Raw genomic sequence first — 6,212 nt, 5'->3', positions numbered from 1 at the left:
TCAAAAACTTTTGTGACCTTCACCATCGCCTAACCTGCCGTCATTGTCGTTGCCTCATCATTGTGGTCTTGTATTGTGGAACCCTCACTCTTGCTCTCGCACCATTGCCATCACCACCGCCAACTCCAAACTCTTTTTTCCTCTTTTCATTAACTTCCCAAACAAACAAATCCTTACAGTTATACACACCATTCATTCTCTAATGGCGAAAGCAAACAATCATCACCACCGTGCAACCTCTTCTTCCAGTGACATCTCACTCTATTTGGACGCCGACAACACTTTTGTTCCTGCTGCTTCTTTCGCTAACTCCTTCCTCCTTCTTTCATTTCTCAAGATCGCGTGTTATTATTTTTATACTATATATTATATGATATGATATGATGATGCAAGGAAGAAAGAAGCATCGACCAAGGTGATACATTGAATGAATACTATTAAGACTAACATTATTTATTTTTGGCAGCATCCAATTGTCCAATGGATTCTTTTTTTATTTTAGTTTAGAGACAATGAATTACAAGGTCTATTTTTCCAAGGCTAAAGCTTATTATTTTGGTGAGTGTATATCAGAGTATTTATTTACTTCCATGTTGGGTAGTGTTTGGAAGTCTAGAAGGATGAATCTTGACTATTAATAATTTCCTTCTAGGTAGTGCACCCAGTAAGTCTGAACAGCTACCAAGTATTGGTTGGATTCTTGGTTCAGCCACTCTCATAGACTATTGTAGGTTTTGCATTTTTGTTGAAGTCAACTAATTAGAGTATATATATATATATATATATATATATATATATATATATATATATATATATATATATATATATATAACTTGTTAAACTAACATGAAGGGGATAATTTCGATCTTTGTATAGAAATTTCACATGAGACATGTATGTTCAGTTGATGTGTAAGAGAAGCTGCTAACTTCATCCTAATGTGTATTGTACTCTACCATATGAAGTAGGTAGACGTATAAACAAACTTTGGCCACACAAAGCTTCTTTCTTTGACTATCAGGTTCAAAGTGATGTTTTTCGAAATAGAATCTCGAGGAAGCACATGCCATAAAGGGAGGTAAGGCCACCCTATTTGTTACTCATCAATTTGAGACATTGTATTCATAAAAGACCCATTTTGTGTTTCAAATTTGTATATTAGCTCCCTGGACATTGAATCCATTATGGTTTCATACGAAGTAAGAACAATTTTGACTTGAAATTGCAACAATTATTTCACTAGGTGATGTTGTGTATATGGATCACAACATGTCGTTTGGTACTGATAAAATCAAAGAATTTTGAGTTGAAAATGAGGGAACTAAAACACATTTTAAACCTTTTTTTATATTTTTGTACTAGTTTTTGCAAAGTTTTTTGCCTTTTGTATAAAGCATTGTGATTCCAAGTGAAACTATCTTCCCATAGTTTTCTAGTGTATCATATTCTCTAATTGTTTTCTGTCTTTGAACTATTATTTTTCATGGTTCTGATACTATCTGTTTAGGATGGATGATGCACGGGCTTGGTATTGTTTGCAACAAGGAAGAAGGCTTTTCTGAAGATGATTTTGTTGTGGACTTTCTGGGAGAGGTATTGCTTAATGGAAATACACCCATGAAACTTACTTCTTTGATTATATAATTTGAAATGTGTATGTTTCTTTGTGCTTGCTCCTACTTTGGCCTAAATGCAGGTTTCCAATGTAATGATACATCTAACGAGTCAATAGTCAAGCAATGATCCATCTAACGAGTGAATGCCTTAACTGAATTTATTTTGTCTCGTTTTAAATTATTAAACTTATCTATTCTCTACAAAAAGCACGATACCATATGCTTTTGTAACATATGTTGTTGTTCTATCATTACAACCATACTTGATCATCAATGTAGGCACTGCCGGCGGCTTCAAGGTGGTGGGCACTATCTTGTCCGAAGCAATAGTGTTAGAATTGTTGGTTTTCTAGTTTTTTGTTCCATAATGTCTATATGTTCCATTTTTTATATCTCTTCCTTGTTTAGCTAGTTTTGGTCCTCTTTCATGTGAAACTATTGCCCTGTTCGTTCTGAATAAACATTTCAAAGAAAAAAAAATCTTGACTCTCTAATATATGTTAAACAAGTTTCCTTATATTCTTCTATAAAAAATCTATAATAAATAAAATTCCAATAAAAGTGACCAAAACCAATTAATCTAGAAATGATCATTGATTTTTTGTCTTATGTTTTTATATATTTTTGTAATCAAGAAATGAATTGAACTAAAATGTATGACTATTTTAAGTGGATTGACGAGATGGTTGTGGTCTGTTGATTACAAACTTAAGTTTTACCAGCATCCGAAGTTGGTCTACTTTCCATCATTGGTTAACATGTATCAAATAGTAACTCTTTTCAGTAAATTAAAATTTTGTGATGATTATGTATGCAGCTAAAAATATTACGATGCAACTATTGCATTTGTATGTGCATGAACATGTTTTTCTAAGTTGTGTTCATTGTTGAATGCTTTCAAGCCAAAGGAGCTAGTATTGGTGATATTTTCGTTGTATCAGAATGTTCTCTTCATGATAGAAGAATACCTATGCTTGTAAGTGCTATTCCTCTTGGTAGCTCTTGATTGTTTTGTCTTTTGTACTCTTCTCTACCTAATTTGAAGTGTAGTTGACTACGCTAAGTTTATATTTAAGACTGCAATGAATGGAATAATTCTTGTAGTGTATCGAAATTATTTTTATAAAAGTTGTGACTAGTATCATTGATGGTGACAAAGCAATTGTAGAAGAATTCCTACAAAGTTTGGCAGCTCTAACTATTGTTCTTGATCTAAACAAGTTATTAATTTTATTAATGGAAAGTGCATATCTAAACTTTGACAACTCAATTTCACCTTATCCTCTAGTAGAAGAATATATTTCTACAGGGAGAAATGTGAATGCCTTTACATGACATGCTACCTATGTTACCAAATGGTAGCTCCAGTTTAAGATCTACTTATTGTGGTTCCAGCCTTTTATTTATCCTTTTGTTTATTGCTTGCTATTCCTTAAGTTTTGAACACACCTTAAATTTGAATATTGTTGTGCTTTGTTACTCTTGCTTTCTTTTTAACATTTTTTCTTCATAAAAAGTGAAGTCAAACACGTTTTTTTTATTATAAAGATACAATATGTATTATCATAAATTAAAGAAAAAGCTAAAATTAAACTAAATTTGTATAGCAGAATTGTCAAGGGATCAAGAATTCATATTTGTTCAATCTTTGTTAGGAAATAAGGGAACAACTAATAATGTGAAAACTGATACTCTTAACACTTAGAGATTTCATAAACCTGATAAAATTACTTGGTAGAAAACCGATTTTTATAATCACATCAAATGAGAGTAAAGATCTCTCAATGAGTATTATAAGAGTAGTCGTCTAACTCATTAGGAGCCATTTCAACAAAATTACAATGTCATCAATCAGTAAAGTCTTATTAAGAAACTAACACTAAACTTAAAAGAAAATAAATTATAATTTACATTGAAATAAAAATAGATAGAAGCTAAATTTTATATAGAAAGTGTATATTTTTAGCTTCAAAATATGATTTTTTATTTTAATTTTTTATGAAAGTTTTTAGTCATTTCTAATTTGTGTGTTTCTTTTTATTATTGTTACAAGGCATTGGTGAATTTGGTGTGTATGTGTTGTGAGAAGCAGAGGAAGGAAGCTTCTCACTTCCAGACAGTGAACAAAAATCTGACTGCAATGAACAAGCTATTAATGGAGGAGAATGACCGTTTGCAGTAGCAAGTTTCTCATGTGGTGTATAAGAATGGTTACATGACGCAATAGATACACACTGTCATATTCTCTCTCTCTCTATGTCTTTCTTTCTTCTCTCTATTTTGCGAATGATTTTTGTATTTTCTGGATATATTAATGGTTGAACCATGTTTTGGTTTGAACTTTGAACAACCTTCTGCTGGTACTACCACAAACAATAGTTGTGACTTTGCGGTAATGACTAGTCAAAACCAATAGCAAAACCCAACACCTCAACATCCCAACTGGGATGCTAACAACCTAGTTGGGTAAGTAACATTATATTACATAACATAGTATAACATGTACTTAACTCTTATTTTTCATTTCAATGTTTTCATGGTAATAATACAATCAATGGTCATGGTGTTTCAGTCTTCTCGCCATAGCTAAGGAGACCCTGGCAGAGTTTGTTTCTAAGGCCACTGGAACTGCTGTGGAGTGTTTCCCACAATTGTATTGGCTCCATTTTCCTTTTTTTCATAATGTTTAACTTCATCCTAATATCTTTTTTTTTACTCTCATTAATTTGTGTTTGTGACTATTGTTTATGTGAGGTTGCTGAAATTCTCAAAGATCGACAGTCGTGGTATCATGATTGTCGATGCATGGATGTGTTGAGTATAGGACCCACTGGAAATGGGGGCACCATAGGCCTCATGTATATGCAGGTTTGATAGCTATTTATTTCACTTTGAATGATTTTATTTTTGATTTCTTGGTTGTTTTGTTCACATGTGATTTATTTATTTTAATAAGACATATGCGCCCACAACCTTGGCAGCATCATGGGACTTTTGGACACTGAGATACACTACAAGTTTGGAAGATGGAAGTCTTGTGGAATTGAGAAGAATTTAATCCTATTATATTTTCTTAGCAAACAATTGCCCTGGCTAAATGACTGTTCATTTCTCATATGCTGAAAATGGTCATTTCTTGAACCAGTCCCAGTATTATTCTCCCTATCTTTTGATTAGAAAAGGAGACAATATTTTTCAAATATTTTAGTTCATTAACACAAGCAACCTACCATTTGACAACACTTGGTTTCTTTTGGTTTAAGTTTTGCCTTCCTTACTTTGCTTCCATTGTGATTTTTGGTTTGTTTGATGTTGGAACTGTTATGAAAAATTTGAACCTTTTGCTTACAGGGTGTGGCTTACGAATGTGATTTTACATTTTGGTGTGTTTTATGTCAACGTATTGCAAAATATTGAATGATTTGTTATTTTAAAACAAATTTGGCTAATTGAAATTATGATGTTGGCAGATATGTGAGAGATCATTGACATACTCAATTGGAGGCCCAACAGGGCCTCCTTGTACTACTTTTGTAAGAGTTGAAATGCTTCGCAGTGGTTTTCTAATTAGACTGTGTGAGTGTGGTGGATCCATAATTCATATTGTTGGTCATAATGATTTATATGTAAGTAATATATATCCAAGTCCTTTTTAGAATTTTAATATTGTAGAACCTATAGTCCTCAATTGTTTAACTTATTGAATGCAGCTCTGGAGTGTACTTGAAGTACTCAGGCCACTGTATGAATTGAATCATCAAAATTATTGCCTCAAAAATTGACAATTTCTGTAAGATTAATTAGTTTCTTGTTAAATGAATTAGATATGTTTAACATTTTCAAAAATGAGTGAGTGAAAATTGTGAAATTGACTATGCAGGCCTTGCAAGATATAAGATAGATAACACAAGAATCAAGTGGAGAAAATGAGTATGGTGGTGGACGCCAGCCTGTTGTTTTAAGAACATTTAGCCAGAGACTTTACAAGTAAGGCAAGCTTTAATGTCCTTGGTAGTTATAACCAATGCATTGTGCATTTAGGTTATTGACTTTGCACATTTTAAAGTTGATGTGATTAAGTAGCAATTTGTTCATTAATCATTTTTGTCCTTGCTAAAATTCAAGGTTGTCCATTATCACTTATGTCGTAATTATTAAATTTTTATTGAAATTGCATTCCTTAGGGGCTTTAATGATGCTGTAATTAATGGGTTTGTTGATGATAGCAGGTCACTGATGGGTACTGATGGTGTGGAAGATGTGACTATAGCCATAAACTCATCTCCAAACAAATTGTGAACTATGTATTCCAAATAATTTTATTTTTTTGAGGTTATATGTAAATTAATTTATGAGATTTCATGGATAAATTATTTGTAAAAGAGTTTGTGTATATTGTATTTCAATTTTCATGATTCAATTGTTCTGGATGATGTAATATAATATTAATGTGTCAATGAAAGAAGACAAAAAGTAAAAAAGAAAATCATTCTACGACAGTTATTTCGTAAAAATCGTTTTAGAATGTGTTTACATTCTAAGACAATTTTCACGAAGTAATCGTCTTAGAATATAACTCATTTTAAGACAATTTTA

The 6,212-nt window shown here is 32.0% G+C and overlaps 1 pseudogene; it reads left to right on the top strand.

The window, feature by feature from the left end:
- Positions 1–202: 202 nt before the first annotated feature.
- LOC113000723 (homeobox-leucine zipper protein HOX32-like) lies at positions 203–5,915 on the top strand (annotated as a pseudogene).
- The last annotated feature ends 297 nt before the right edge of the window (positions 5,916–6,212 follow it).

The sequence above is a fragment of the Glycine max genome, chromosome 20 (assembly GCF_000004515.6).
Source record: "Glycine max cultivar Williams 82 chromosome 20, Glycine_max_v4.0, whole genome shotgun sequence".
NCBI classification, from domain to species: Eukaryota; Viridiplantae; Streptophyta; class Magnoliopsida; order Fabales; family Fabaceae; genus Glycine; species Glycine max.
Note: the sequence above shows the minus strand (reverse complement) of the source record. Positions and strands in the feature narration are given on the sequence as shown.